Raw genomic sequence first — 15897 nt, 5'->3', positions numbered from 1 at the left:
ATCATCGCACAGCAAGAAGGCCGCTGGTTCGAGCCTCAGCTAGGTCAGTTGGTGTTTCTGTGTGGAGTTTGCATGTTCTCCCCGTGTTGGCGTGGGTTTCCTCCGGTTTCCCCCTCAAGTCCAGAGACACTTGGTAGTGAATTGGGTGGGCTAAATTGTCCGTAGTGTATGTTTGAGTGTGTGTGAATGAGATTATATAGGTGTTTCCCAGTGATGGGTTGCAGCTGGAGGGGCATCCACTGTTTAAAACATATGCTGAATAAGTTGGCGGTTCATTCTGCTGTGGTGACCCCTGATTAATAAAGGGACTAAGCTGAAAAGAAAATAAATGAATGAATGAATGACCTTTTTTATCTTAGCAAACTAAATGAAATAAAACTTTCTCCGGAAGAAATAAAATATATACATATATATCCACAGAATGATTTTAAATACCAGACCCAGTACTATTTAAAACCCCTATAAATCTCAACACACAGACAGAAGAAATTAAACTCTCAATTAATAACCTTTATTATAATCTTTAATACCTTTTAATACATTGTAATAACAAACATAACATCTTTAAAAGCAGAATAACAGAAGTAATAACGAGGATACATGATATGAAGACTTAAAAAAATTCATGCACAAATACAAATATACAATGAATCACACACAATGAATCTTACAAAGTTCTTACAAAATTCAAGCACACAAACAGCGGACAAGACACAGTCAGACGTTTAGCTTTGCACTGTTATTGCACGCATATGTGACAGGAGACAGGTTAATCTCCACTGCTGTATGGATCTGTTAGTGTACAAAACAAACCTGATTTAATGTCCACAAACCAGGATTGAAGCGTCTTCTTTTACAATTGCTCTTACACGCGGCTGTGCTGAGGAAGTAAAGCTGAAGTAAATCACTGTAATTCATTACACACGTGCACTGTTTTAAAAACATGTTAAAACTTGTGAAACTCATTCTTGCCTCACAGTAAGAAGACCACTGGTTTGAGTCCCGGCTGGGTCAGTTGGTGTTTCTGTGTGGAGTTTGCATGTTCTCCCCGTGTTGGTGTGGGTTTTCCTCCCGGTGCTTCGGTTTCCCCCACAGTCCAAACACATGCGCTATAGGGGAACTGATCAACTAAACTGGCCATAGTGTTTGAGTGTGTGTGAATTAAGGTGTATGGGTGTTTCCCAGTATTGGGTTGCAGCTGGAAGCACATCCACTGTGTAAAACATATGCTGGAATAGTTGGCGGTTCATTTCGCTGTGGCGACCCTTGATGAATAAAGGGTCTAAGCTGAAGAAAAATGAATGAATGAATGATCTCTTACAGTTTGTTTACAGTTTATAAGGCAAGTACATCAGACGTAATCGTCATTAAATGACCTACAAGTGAACAGCAATGCCTTTCAGTGCATAATTACAGTAACTAGTAACTCTGCCGCTCATCTTTACACATATGCATCATAATTGTCTAAAATGTGTTGAATCACACAATGAACTTCTCATCCCACATGCCTCATTATGCCAGTTTCCCTGGTTACTGTAACCGAGTGATGCTGGATCTGTTATCTTCCAGCATGTCTGGTACGAGTAAAGAGTTTGGATGCGTGTGAAGTGTGTTTGCAGGAAAAGCGGACTGATGTAAAGCCAGTTTATTGCTTTGATCAGTGGATAAGGCCATCAGAGATTTGAAGAGGGAACATGAAGGGAAGTGTGAGGCAATAGACCTTTAACACTCTTCCGCGCTGGAGAAACGGAAAGCTCCGGCAGCAGACGTCCACTTTATCCTTTATCACCCGCAAAACACACAGCAGAACTGAGACACTTTACAACAACGATACAAAAGTGTTTTGTTTTTGTTATTTTATTGGATGAAAGCATGCCGTTCATAGTTTCAAGGATGAGCAGAGTCTCAAAAGAGTTAATTACGAGAGCATATCCTCATAATAGAGACTTTCTAGTCTTTTTGACAAACAAAACGTTTTCATTCGCGTCAGTATATGGCACGACGCTTGCACTTTACAACTGAAATCTCCATTCATGCTCTTAAAACCCATATAAATACACACTTTAATCATAAACACTGCCATACTATAGTGAAATACTTCAGCTGTTGAGGTGGTTCTACAGTTGCTATGGTAACACAACAACTATTGTAATTAATCGGTTCTAGTCGCTCTATAGTTGCTAATAGAATGACTATAGTCATAGATTCGCTGTGGTGATTCTACAGTTGCTATGGTAACACCACAAATATAGTAGTTGATCTGTTGTGGTGATTCTACAGTTGCTATGGTAACGCAACTATAGTAACTGATCTGTTGTGGTGATTCCACAGTTGCTATGGTAACAACAATTATAGTAACAGATTTGTTGTAGTAATTCTATAGTTGCTATGGTATTTTGACAACTATAGTAATTGATCTGTTGTGGTGATTCTACAGTTGCTATGGTAACACAACAACAAAAGTAATTGATTTGTTGTGTTAATTCTACAGTCGCCATGATAACACAACAACTATAGTAATTGATCCGTTGTGGTGATTCTACAGTTGCTATGGTAACACAACAACTTTAGTAACTGATCCGTTGTGGTGATTCTACAGTTGCTATGGTAACACAACAACTATAGTAATTGATCCGTTGTAGTGATTCTACAGTTGCTATGGTAACACAACAACTATAGTAATTGATCTGTTGTGTTGATTCTACAGTCGCTATGGTAACACAGCTATAGTAATTAATCTATTATGATGATTCTACAGTCGCTATGGTAACACAACTATAGTAATTGATCTGTTGTGTTGATTCTACAGTCGCTATGGTAACACAGCTATAGTAATTAATCTGTTGTGGTGATTCTACAGTCGCTATGGTAACACAACTATAGTAATTGATCTGTTGTGATTCTACAGTTGCTATGGTAACACAACAACTACAAAAACTGATTTGTTGTAGTAATTCTATAGTTGCTATGGTATTTTGACAACTATAGTAATTGATCTGTTCTGGTGATTCTACAGTTGCTATGGTAACACAACAACTATAGTTATTGTTCTGTTGTGGTGATTCTACAGTTGGTAACACCACTGCTTAATTTGTGAATTGCGAGGTCCTGGAACAGATCGGGGTAATTGATCCGGCATGTTAGCTGAGGATGTAGAGGTGTCAAGCACGAAAATTGATGCCGGGGTTGGGGGGGTGTTGTCAATAATGAAAGTGTGTATGTGTATGTGTGTGTGTGTGTGTGCAGGGGTGGTATGGTCGCGGCAGGGCATTGAATGGCAGAGATGTGTCGTCGAAGAATGTGAAGAGGGTTTTGGAGTCGCGGAACAAAGTGAAAGTGAACAGCGAATGGGGAGGAGGGTGTTTGAAGAGAGGGATTGGTAAAATGAGGTGCCAGATCAGATTTCAGAGGTGCCGGATCCAGGCGTGTTCCGGCACAAATTAAGCCCTGGGTAACGTAACAACTCTTGTTGTGGTAATTCTACAGTTGCTATGGTAACACAACAAATATAGTAACTAATCTGTTGTGGTGATTCTACAGTTGCTATGGTAACACAACAAATATAGTAACTAATCTGTTATGGTGGTTCTACAGTTGCTATGGTAATTTAGCAACTATAGTAATCAATTTGTTGTGTTGATTTTATAGTTGCTATGGTAACACAAAAACTATTGTAATCAATCGATTATTAAATGTTATTTTTCACAGCTCTTTGTGATACTATTTATCATCATATTGTGCTATAATTTCATGAAAATCTTCACTGTAAAAAATTAACTTGTTTTAATACGTTAATCAGGATTCAGCTAAAATGTATACAACAAAAGTTATACGAAGTTTAACGTAACATGTTTCATCAGTTAGTTTGATGTAAGTTGAGATGACTCGAAAAGTTCATTTGATTCAACTAATAAATTTAAGACAGCGAGAGTTTTACCCAGTGTTGAGAGGCAGAGCAACATAACGATCAATTATTTTGACAGATTAAACCAAAAAGGTGATCGAGTACGGTGTGTTTCTGCAGCGGCAGCATGGGAGATCCACCCTGACTGGTGTTTTCTTACTGATTGGACTGGTTTCCCTGGTGTGGGGACGGGGAACAGGTTGACAGATGGTGTGAGAGGAGCCGGCTCTCCAGCAAAACCCTTGGGGCCCATTTTAGCGGTCAGAAAGCTCAGGCCAGGGACCTGCAACTCTCTGGACTCCCACTGACCGTCCGTCTGTGTGCTGTAAATGCTGAATATGAGCGCAGGAACTGACCTGCAGCTCGTCTGAAGGTGTGACAGAGAATAATCAGCGGCTCTTCACTTGTCTGCTCTACAGTGGCTCACCGGAGAAACTTAGCACTTTACAATAACAGCACATGAATAATGATCATTCGTTTTAAATAACACCTATCAAAAGCGCTTTACAACAGTTAGAAACGAACAGAACAAAAAAACAGAATAAACAGAAAACAACATCTACAAACCTCAATGATCATAACATTCAGAAAATAAGAAAGTTTTAAGAAAAGACTGAAAATTAGATCACAATGAAGCAATGTTTACTTTAGGTGTTACTGCATCATTACTTTGTGAGAGAGAGTAATGATGTGATAATATGTAAAGTAAACATTGCTTCATTTTGATTAAATTATTGTATTAAATACACTTTCAAGAGTTCTCACTTAGATATGCTTGGCATTTAAGCAGGTTTGGCATGCTGTCCCGGGAGAGAACCCTGAGCTCGGAGATATTTGAGCCCAGGGCTCCCGCCCGGTCGATAAGCATATCAGGAGATCTGAGATCAGGAGGGTCTCGAGAGCTTCCCCTTGTGAAGAAGGGGGAAAGGAGGAGTTAGGGGTGGAAGAGGGGATTCTTCTAAAACGAAGATAGAGCTGTAGGAGAAAAATTATCTATTTATGGAAAACTAAGATCGCTCTGATTGGATTATTACTGATTACGGATGAGCGGCCAGTCGTGCTCAATCATATCACGTGTTTCTCTCAAAATTAGTTTATGAAACTTCACTTAGTTAAATGTAACTTAAAATCAATAATGTTCATGTCTGGTGACTGGGCTGGCCAATCCTGGAGCAGCTTGACCTTCTCTGTTTTCAGGAGTTTTGATGTGGAGGCTGAAGTATGAGCAGGAGCGCTATCCTGCTGGAGAATTGTCCCTCTCCTGTGGTTTGTAATGTAATGGGCAGCACAGATGTCTTGATACCTCAGGCTGTTGATGTTGATCATCCACTCTGCAGATCTCTTACACACCCCCATACTAAATGTACTGAACTGTAGTATTGTTCAAAACACTACAGTATTTAGTAAAGATTAGTATTAGTGTAGTATTTTTATTATGTTAGAATGAATCTAAATAAACCATATAATAACAGCACAAACAATCTAAATAAAAACTGGCACAATGTTTAAAATGTTTATAACGGCAGGCGGAAAAACATCAACATTAAAATAATAATTTGGTGGCTTGACTAGTGGAGGTAATGTGTCTGAATGAAAGTGCACGTTCAGAATAAATGCTTGCTTTGACCATTTTTTGTAGCTTTGGTTTGAGCGACTAACAGTCAAAAACATCCAGCAATAATTGTGCATAATTGGTGTCGGCGCCGCTCTCTTTACCACAGGTGTGCTGCTGAAAATGCCTTTGCTTTGAGCTTTGATTGAAAGGTTTGGTTTGAAGGCAGGTCTTTACTGGCGTTTGCTGTTTTCAGTATGGCAGCTCCACAAAGTCACATGACGGAGCTGTTATTATGAGCGCTTTCATTATCAGCATCATAAACACAGAGCGCAGCAGGACTCAAACACTCAACGGCAAAACACTGACCTGTACTTCAGGACCTCAAAGTTCACAGAAGTATTAACGTAAAGCACATACTTGTGTTGTGTCCCCTTCACTTCTACAGTGCAGCAACCTAAATGCTACAATGCATGTATTTTGTATAGTTTAATGAAAATTCCATTTTATTTATTGCACATTTCAGATTACAAACACACTAGAGGGCGCTGTTTACATTTATGCAAGTATTAATTACATTAATTATATTGCCCTGGGTACGTTTTTTTGCAAGTTTCAAATGACAAATCCACTAGAGTGCGCTGTTTATATTTTTGCTAATCTGACATACAATACTTAGGGTATATTTTGTTTTACGTTTCAGATTACAAATCCACTAGAGGGCGGTATGTATATATTTTTGCAAGTATTAATTACATTAATTAGGGTATGTTTTGTAGTACATTTTAGATTACAAAAAACTGCCACATACATTTTTGCAAAATGTAAAATACAACGCCTGGGGTACGTTTCATTGCACATTTCAGATGAGAAATCCACTGGAGGGCGCTGTCTACATTTTTACAAATCTGAAATGCATTACAAAGAGTAGGTTTTTCAGATTACAAGAACAGTGGAGGGCTCTCTCTGCATTTTTGCAAAACGTAAGATACTTTGCCCTGGGTACGTTTGGTTGCAAGTTTTAGATGACAAATCCAGCAGAGGGCGCTGTCTACATTTTTCCAAATCAGAAATACAATACTTAGGTATATTTTGTTGGACGATTCAGATTACAAACACACTAGAGGGTGCTGTTTACATTTATGCAAGTATTAATTACGTTAATTACATTGCCCTGGGTATGTTTGGTTGCAAGTTTCAAATGACAAATCCACTAGAGGGCGCTGTCTATATTTTTGCAAATCTGACATACAATACTTAGGGTATATTTTGTTGTACGTTTCAGATTACAAATCCACTAGAGGGCGTTATGTATATATTTTTGCAAGTATTAATTACATTAATTAGGGTAGGTTTTGTAGAACATTTTAGATTACAAAAACTGCCTCATACATTTGTGCAAAAAGTAAAATGCATCGCCTTGGGTACGATTGATTGCAGATTTCAGATGACAAATCCACTGGAGGGCGCTGTCTACATTTTTAGAAATCTGAAATGCATTACTAAGAGTAGGTTTTGCAGTACATTTCTGATTACAAAAAAAGTAGAGGGCTCTCTGCATTTTTGCAAAACGTAAGATACATTGCCCTGGGTACATTTGGTTGCAAGTTTCAGATGACAAATCCACTAGAGGGCGATGTCTACATTTTTCCAAATCTGAAATACAATACTTAGGGGATATTTTGTTGGACGATTCAGATTACAAACACACAAGAAGGCGCTGTTTACATTTATGCAAGTATCAATTACGTTAATTACATTGCCCTGGGTACGTTTGGCTGCAAGTTTCAAATGACAAATCCACTAGAGGGCGCTGTCTATATTTTTGCTAATCTGACATACAATACTTAGGGTATATTTTGTTGTACGTTTCAGATTACAAATCCACTAGAGGGCGTTATGTATATATTTTTGCGAGTATTAATTACATTAATTAGTGTATGTTTTGTAGAACATTTTAGATTACAAAAACTGCCACATGCATTTGTGCAAAATGTAATATACATCGCCTTGGGTATGTTTCACTGCAAATTTCAGATGACAAATCCACTAGAGGTTGCTGTCTACATTTTTACAAATCTGAAATACAATACTTAAGGTATATTTTGTTGGATGATTCAGATTACAAACACACTAGAGGGCGCTGTTTACATTTATGCAAGTATCAATTACGTTAATTACATTGCCCTGGGTACATTTGGTTGCAAGTTTCAGATGACAAACACACTAGAGGGCGCTGTTTACATTTATGCAAGTATCAATTACGTTAATTACATTGCCCTGGGTACATTTGGTTGCAAGTTTCAGATGACAAATCCACTGGAGGGCGCTGTCTACATTTTTGCAAATCTGACATTTGTCATTTATGGTACTTTTTTGGACATTTCAGATTCAAGTTGTTGTCGTCACACTGCCACCTTGTGTTTATTTTACCAAGAAACTGCAGTCAATCTTATGTTGAGGTATTTTTTTTCCTGCGGCTTCTCAAAAATGCAAGCAGAAGTATATTCAATTGGTCTGAGTTAATTAGAATAAATGCATTATGTTAAATTTATAATAATGTATGAAAATTATTAGACAATAAAAGTGTGTTTTGACTGTGCATTTATTTTTTTTGGACTCCCAAAACCAAAATATGAACTGTACACAATCTATAAAACTTTAATGTGGCTTTCCTTCCCAGTGTTAACACACCTTCATTTGAGGCAGATATATGACCTGTGGAGGATTTCAGAGATAAGCCTGCAATGTTTTTTATGGACGACGGTGTCTGTGGCTATTTTTCTCCCTGCTCTCCTAATAAATTGGTTTTACCCTGTTTGCTTGCAAATTACCCTTCCCTCCTCTCCTAATTTTCCAATTTGCTGTGTCATTTATATGTAATTTGGGATCGCACTGGGCCATATTACTTTCGCAAATAAGGTGATAGACTTTATTGAGGCACTTTAGAGAAAGAAGGCTGTGAAGCAAAGCGCAATTGCAGACTTACAAGGAGACTCTGCGTTTTCAAAGACAGCCAGCACTTTTTCTTCAAGCTAATTTCATTCTCGGAGTCAAGGTAAGGATACTTGTCTTCCAAAGCCGAGACAGAAGATAAAACCAGCATTAATTTTCTCTCATGCAGCTCACATTTGTCAAATAACAGACAGAGGCTTCAGCTCTGCTGTACGCTGTAAAACCTGATTAGCAAAGGCAACTCAAAACATCTACTAGTGTTTCTGATATATACTATGTAGTTAATCTGTTGTGGCAATTCAATTGCTGCCATGACAACACAACAACTACAGTAATATCAGAGATATATATACACTAGATATCACATACGGACAATGAGAATGTGTCAATATCGCCGCCATATTTGTACAGGACTCCCAGGGCACATGTCATTCAATCGCACTGGTCAAGACAGTGTGCCAACGTGAAGATGCTGGACTCCAGCGCTGTGTACAGGTGTAGTAATGTGCAAAGAAAACGAAGCGCAAAGGCAGGTAAGATTTGGTTTTTTATGTTTTTGTATGTTATGAACTTTCATGCTTAACAAGTATTGATGATAATACAGTCTCTTACTGCACTGACCATAAGGCAAAGCAGCACCAAAATACTAGACTTAAGCTAGTTTTGTTGAATAAAATAAACAATGTAAATTAAATTTGACAACAAGATGCTGCACTGCTTTCCCAGAGATGGGTTGCAGCTGGAAGGGCATCCACTGCGTAAAACATATGCTGGATAAGTTGGTGGTTCATTCCACTGTGGCGACCCCAGATTAATAAAGGGACTAAGCCCACAAGAAAATGAATGAATGAATGAATGAATGAATGAATGAATGAATGATGCTGCACTGCCAGAAACTTGTATTATTGTCGGCTTAGTGAAGGAGTCGTTCATGTCGGAGATTCATTCACAAACGAATCCCTCAGTTAGAATGAGAAGTGAAATCAGGGGGGGGGGGGTGTTTCAGGACACGAATTACACCAAATTAAACAGGGAGCGAGGATAATACATCTCCATGCTCACAAACACACACTCTTTGTCAGGAATACCCGTGCGGTCACTCATCCAACAATATAGAAAAGTATCATAATTTAAATAAATATTTGCATACTGACCAGTGGGGAAACTCCCAATCATAGATATATGTGTATATTTCTCCAGATAGTCAGTCCTCCAATGCACCTTGGTCCCACATTCATTTCAAAGGAGCGCTACCCTGTACTAAAATGGCGGCTATTGACGCATTCCTTCCATATAGACAACATAGGCGACATCTAATGTATATATCAATGCAGTAATATAAACAAATGACCAAATACTGCCGTTTTCTACAACTACATATATATTATACTACAATACACAACAGTTTACTGTAGTAAAAGCTTTAGTATATTACAGTATTTACTGACGTTTATCACATAATGATTAGCACTGTTCTTTACAAGGTCAATACAAATGAGAAGTAAAATGTGTGGTTTTAATGGCAAAAACTAGCTAAATATCAGGCCCGGATGGGTTAATCGGGAGGACTGAGAGAATTCCCGGTGGGCCTGTCTGATTTTTATATATTTTATATATAAACATATATATTTACATATATATATATATATATATATATATATATATATATATACATATATATATATATATATATATATATATATATATATATATATATATATATATATATATATATATATATATGTTAGATGTATGTGCGTGTGTACACTGGGTGGTCAACATCCATTCCTTAAACCCGGTCAGAGGTGAACAGGCAACATTGACGACAGTATGGTCTGCACATTGATTTATTCAATCCCATCTTCAAACAGTTTACACATTTAGGAGTGCATTTAGATTTGCGTATTTGGGTGCATTTGTGTGTGTGTGGTTTCTGAAATAAAACAATACCAGTAGATTAAACAAAGCTCTTAAACAAATATTCTTGAATGACAATAAATAAACATTACTGAATGGGGAATAATCCAAGGTAATTCCGCTAATGGCCACTAGGCACCAGTTATAACAAACAGCAGCCATGTAAACTCGCTACATGTTGTATAATCTAATAATACAATTTGCTATACTTCACATAAACTGATTTCAGTATCTTTGAATACTAATTATAAATGTATAAACACCTTATAGTTTCAATTAGCATTATTTGTATAAGTATATGCTGTAAACATTGATTTTAACAGTCTATTTATACAGATCTGTCAAGCAAACTCTTTTAGCTAAGGCATCTTAAAATACTGAGGTAGAACAAAACAGTATATATTAGAAAGTATACATATACACATTTTTAGCTAACAATAAATAGTAATTTGAACTTACAATCTCATGAACGCACACACATCAACAAACTACCGTCTGTCCCATTGCAGTACTGGAATATTCTGAGAACCGAACATGTCTGGGCACGTCTGTAACTCCACCCACATGTGACGTCACACAGTTATCAAAACGAGAGATCAACAGGGATTTTATACAATATATATATATATATTTATTTATTTATTTATTTATTTATTTATATAGACAGAAAAGTGTGTGTGTAAGAAGAGAGAGAGATGTAAATGGACCTAAAGTTCTTATTTGCCAAACTTTTCTTTGTGTGACACTGATTTAGTGTAATTTTCTGCAGAGCATCATGGGTAATGTAGTTTTCTGTATGAATTGTGCAATTATTCACAGATATGAATTATATTTCTACAAACAGCTTGAATTAATGTGAACAGATGGATTCAGCACACACACATACAGCTGATTTACATTTTACAAGTCTACTAATTAGCCTGCTGATAAAAATCAATTCCCCAATAGAGAAAATCAATGTGTTTTGCACTATATAAAATGAGATGTGGCGTGATGTGTACATATTCACTGGTAAAACTTAAAAACAAGCAAGAGTGGAAAAAATTGTCCAGTTCTGAATCTCTCCCTACACATCTGGTTGTGGGATCCACCCCATCCTCGCTGCACCACAGAGAGAAGCAGTGCTTTAATTATATGCCGGCCCTTTGATGACCCTGTTAATTAGATAATAGATTCTGACGTTCCCATAAAGCTGGAGATGCTGCCAAACGCCTGAGTTTTAATGTTGTCCTGACGAACCCGAGGTGCTGAACAGACCAGGACAGCTGCTGAGAGCGAAAGCAGACTCTGTGGAGCCGTTCTGCGCTCTCGGCACATCCAGAATGTTGTTTTATCTGTCAGCAGCCCTGAATAAACAACACAACATCAAAGAAGCAGAGGAAAACCTCCCGGCGTCTCACACCGTAGCACACAATTTCAACTTTTATATGCAGCGCTGCTCATCAATGTCAGTTCCAAAGCAGTCGACCAATCAGAAGAACGTGGGGGAGGAGCCAGCATTCCGAGCTTCTGTTTACATGTTTATTTCAAGTACACACGTCTGCAGCCTGCAGATCGGGGCGGGGCTGAATATGGGGCGTGGCTGATTGTGCAGCCCTGTCCATAAGTGGGCGGGACTGAACATGTCGCTCCGCCTACAAGTCTTTCATTGGTTTACGGAAACATATTGACGTTGATGTAATGTATGCTTTCCGGTTATCATTTCTGCATGGTGAGTACACATCTTCTGTCATGTAAAAGGTTGAATTATAGTGCAGTAAACTCCGCAAGCTACGTATTATGTGTAATGTATTTAATTAAAGGCCTTTAAGGAGATATGAAGTTTTAAAGCCTTTAAAAAAATGTTTTCTGTGTTAGGGTTGGCGTTTTTCAGGTTGATCGTACAGTTGGTGGTCTTATTCACTTAGAAGAATAATGTAAACTTTAAAGAGTATTGAGCAACACAGTCCATCACATAAAGCTTATTGATATCAAAGATAACACAATATGTTTTCTTTGTGGCATGTTCTCTAATTTATATACTGTGGTAATGTTAATGCTAAATATGTACCATATAAAACTTGATTCTTAACTTACTGATCTACACTACATATAGTGTATACATATAACGGATAATATACATTTATATTCATTGCAACATCAAAGTAAAAATAAATCCATTATATGATGAAATGATCTGATTTAATAAGTGAAAAGGTTACAAGCATATACTTCACTTAATAAATAATAGCTTATCCCTGCTCTTAATAAAACTCAAAGCAGTGCAGTATTGAAAGAGAAACAATTGCACACATGCCCAATATTTTTAATAGCCTTGAATCAAAGTATAATTTTAATATTATCAATAGTACATTTTCCAGAGAACTCTCCTATTCAGAGGGAAGATGTTAAACTGAACTAAAAACACTGCATTTTTATTTATTTATTTTTTCAGACTCCATCTTTATTTGTTGTAAATATGCAATATGCATTTGCATTTTGAAGCAACATAATAAACCATTAAAATATCACTCTAAAGATCAGATAAAGAAAAGATCAGAACTAAAATCACTGCATTTCTGAAGTGACACCATTGTCAAAAAGAGTCTTTTGAGTTTATTGTAATATTTTTTAGCGGGAGAAATACCATTACGAAATTCACATAACTGTTGACATAATTAACATATAAAACACTCAGCAAGAATGTCCACTTCTGTGTATTTTTGTGTTTATTAACAATAAAAACAATATTTAAGAAGTTGTAAATGCATTTCCTGTTTACTGACACCACGTAGTGGGCATTCACGCTATTACGTTTCCACTAACCAATGAAATTACAGGTGGGCGCGGCTGAATGTGCAGCCCCGCCCCACATTCATCCCCGCCCAGATCTGCAGGCTGCAGACAGGGGCTTCTCGTTTATTTGACAACAATACAGACTGAAAATATGATTCATTGATAAATATGTTTAAGGTAAATGGTTGCAAACGATTTATACAGGCTGAATTTAATAAATTAAATGCGGTAATATTCAATGTCAATTGTTGGTTTAAGTTCAGCCCCTAAATTTGCATAAGTTTGTAACCACTCACCTTAAAAATATTAAGTAAATCCATTGAATCATTTTTTCAGTGTGGACGTGGCTTGAGCTGACATCAGATTGTCCGCATGTGTCTGTGTGTGTGTGTGTGATCTGCAGCTGCAGTAAGTGAGAGGGAAGTGCCAGTGTGTGAGACTGAGACGCTGTGAATGAATCGATTAGAGGACTCGGCTGACGGATGGTCTCGTAAGGGGAACAGGGCAGACAGAGGAATTCATTTGGCCACTGAGAGCGAAAGCAAACCCATCCATCTCTACACTAATGTGCCAGTTTCCTCCAAACGCTGCGTAATTAGGCCTCGTCTGGCTCTTAAAGCGACAGAACACTCAAATCTGAAAACTCATTTACTCATCATCAGTCACAAAGCTGCTTGAGTTTCTTTCCTCTGTCGAACACCAATGAATATATTCTGACTAATTCTGCTAAATCTGCACCCACTGACCGCAGTATTGCTTATTTCTACTATGGAAGTCAATGGTTTGTAATAGGTTTTTCAAAATAACTTCAACAGAGGAAAGAAAAGTCAAACAGGTTTGGAGCCACTTGAGGGTGAGTAAATAAATGGTGAGAACATGTTCATTGTTGAGATGAACTATCCCTTTAAAGGGCATCTTCTGAAAGCTGTTTGGACAGAGCTGTGCGTAGTATAGTGTGTCCACAGTCATATTGGGCTGATATAAAGACTTACAAATCCCTCCCATATTGAGGCTGACCACAGCATGATGTAGGAGTGCGGTTTACCCACCCACCGAATTGACTGACAGCCGCGTAGTAAAGCGTTTAGCTTGCTCTTGAAGGGTTCGGTACGCCTTATGGAAACAGCCATTAAAGAGCACTAAACCGTATCGTACCGGGCCATTAGCCTACCCAATTCACCTGTACCGCATGTGTTTGGACTGTGGGGGTAACCGGAGCACCCGGAGGAAACCCACACGAACGCAGGGAGAACATCCAAACTCCACACAGAAACGCCAACTGAGCCAGCCAAACCAGTGACCTTCTTGCTGGGAAGCGACAGCACTACCTACTGCGCCACCGTGTCGCCCACACTCTTAAGGTAAATTATTCATCCATGCCAGTTAATCCACTGGACAATTTGTTTGCTTTAGTGATCCTCAATCAAAGTCTGAGCATTCGCTTCTGCCTGTTGACAAACTTGAGGGCTTAGCAACTGCATATGTGTTTAACCACGCCCATCTTACTGTTACAATAGGTGCGTTCGACATGAAGCTCAGCTGCAGCCGGTGATCAACGAGATTAGCCGAGCGCAGGCGGGGGCGGAGTTAAAAACGGAGCCGTCAAGACGGACAGCTTCGGGACTCAAAGCTGCTGCAGTCATGATGACCGATCACATGGCGTCATCATAATTTTTTTGTTATTTTTATTTATAACAACAAAACATTTACAAATAAAAACGAATACAGTCTCTACAAACTATACAATACGGGAGAATTATGAATAAAATATATAACAAATGCATGAGAGAAATAAGAGGAAATGAGAAGTTAATATAACCATAAAAACGAACAGGTCTATTAAATACAAAGCAATAAGCATAAATTCTAGGAGTTAAACATCAACCTTTGGGCTAATACTTCTTGTTTGAATGTGCTAAAAAAGGGTTTACATATATGTACATTTATAGATATAAAAATTTCCAATGTAAAAAGCAAAACAAGGTGTTTTGATGAGGTCTTAATAAATGAGATTATTTTGGATAATGAATGAATTTTCAAAAAAGCATTTTAATCCAAAAAGATTGTGTTAAAAAGAACAAAAGGTAAAATGAGTGAGCTATGTAGAAGTTTCCCAGAAAGAGCAGGTAGCCTTTAAACTGCTAGACAGGAAATAAAATATATATTTATATTATAATAATAAAACCATTTTATAATTATTTAATAAAATAGTTCTTTAACTTAATTTGTTAAGAGAGCTTTAGGGTGGCAGGATCAATGAGGATGATTATTTGTAAGACTTATTTGAGTTCATATTTAGGTTATTCACTAAAATATTCACTAAAATATATCATTTTAATCGTTCGTGGAGCTGGATGCAGTAAATAGTCTGTTTAAAAAAGTTAAAAATAAACCTGTGCAAACAAGCTAACCTTTATAACCAGATTATTTAACAAAAGATGATACTGCAGTAAAATATTGGTAGTCTTTTAATAAGCAAGATGTGTACAGGATGGAGAGGGTGTGAAAAGTGAATTGTTTGTTTTGAAAGTTTTGAATCGGAGTTTGTCCAATTATAAACCCGAAATACACGTGTTTGTTGTCATGTGGTGAACTCGGCCAATCGTGTAATATCGGTGTCGTCATCAAAGCTCCTGCAGTCGCTCTTCAGAAGCTGCACGGTCTGAGTTTGCCGTCTGATGTGACAGTCACGTGGCGTCGGCGCAGCATCAATCCGGACAAGATTTCTAACCAGCATGCACCGCTTTAAGACAGATTTCGATCGATCTGCGCAGCGCTGCATGAAGTCGAACGC

At 37.7% G+C, this 15897-nt stretch overlaps 1 long non-coding RNA gene across 1 annotated transcript; it reads left to right on the top strand.

Annotated features, from left to right (window-relative positions):
* The first annotated feature begins 491 nt into the window (after nt 1–491).
* LOC147832689 (uncharacterized) lies at nt 492–4431 on the top strand. Its single transcript, XR_015517302.1, has 4 exons — nt 492–2490; nt 2759–3024; nt 3071–3511; nt 3567–4431. It is a non-coding gene; the product is annotated as an uncharacterized LOC147832689 (long non-coding RNA).
* Nucleotides 4432–15897: the final 11466 nt, after the last annotated feature.

The sequence above is a fragment of the Danio rerio genome, chromosome 19 (assembly GCF_052040795.2).
Source record: "Danio rerio strain M-AB ecotype USA chromosome 19, GRCz13ab, whole genome shotgun sequence".
Taxonomy (NCBI): domain Eukaryota; kingdom Metazoa; phylum Chordata; class Actinopteri; order Cypriniformes; family Danionidae; genus Danio; species Danio rerio.
This window is presented reverse-complemented; position numbering and strand designations above follow the sequence as displayed.